We start from the raw sequence: 1,138 nt of genomic DNA, 5'->3' as shown, positions 1-1,138 counted from the left end.
TCAGCCGAAAATTACAATTCTGTCGTATTCACACTCTTTGCATTCCAAAACCATATGACTTTCCTTCTGAAGTGAAACACATAAGACCATTTTTTTAGGCTGCCTTGTTTTCATTTAATGAATGCCTTGTGTGTTTCATGAAAGAAAGTCATTCGGGGTTTTGAGTGTGTGCATATGATGAACATATTTAAAAGTAAATACTAGAATACAGCTGAACAAATAAAAGACTTCTATTTTCTCATTATATTGTATTATTAAACACTACATTATTAAATTATTTATTAGGATTGCAATATATTTAATCTAATCTCCCGAAATGCATTCATGTTGATGATGAACCTCTGTTGATTTTTTCCTCCTGTCCTATTCTTATCATCAAATACACGATGAACTGTCAGTTTTTTCTCCCCTCGTCCCATTCTGTCTATTACTCCCCCCTCTCAAATTTGACAGGCCATAATCCCCATATTTCATCCCAGCATATAATTTCTGCTACATTTGGTTGATCTAATACCTTGCTGTGGGGTCTCCTGTGAGGGTTAAGTAGAACGGGCCCTCTCTGACCGTTCACATGAAGCTACGAGTGCCATTACGCCATCGCTTTGCATTTAGATAACCGTCAGCGCACCTAGTAAATCGTGCGACCGTGCACATCCACGTCCGTTTTCAGAGCTGTAGGGGGCTGAGGGAAGAGAGGGGGTTGCTCCACCTGACTGAAGCCTTCCATTAAATCAGCATCTTGATCCACTCCCCAGTTTATCTCTAAGACGCACACACATATGAAGCTGGGATACAGTACGTATGGGCCAGTCATCTTAGGGGATATTGCCATCATGCACATAAAAACAAAAAATATCCATTTCATCTTAAAAATGTTTAATGAAAATGAAAATTCTGTCATCATTTATTCACCATCTTGTCATTTTAAACCTGTATGGCTTTCTTTCTCCTGCAGAACACAAAAGAAGACATTCTGAAAAATGCTGGTAACCGAACAATGGCGGTACCCATTGACTTCTATTGTGTGGACACAAAACCAAACAAGTCAATGGGTACTGCTGCTGTTCGGCTACCAACGTTCTTCAAAATATATTGTTTTGTGTTCTGCACAAGTCATACAGGTTTGAAATGACGAGAG

This window comes from Triplophysa rosa, linkage group LG21, assembly GCF_024868665.1.
Source record: "Triplophysa rosa linkage group LG21, Trosa_1v2, whole genome shotgun sequence".
NCBI classification, from domain to species: domain Eukaryota; kingdom Metazoa; phylum Chordata; class Actinopteri; order Cypriniformes; family Nemacheilidae; genus Triplophysa; species Triplophysa rosa.
The sequence above is the reverse complement of the archived record's forward strand: the minus strand, read 5'-3'. Positions refer to the sequence as shown.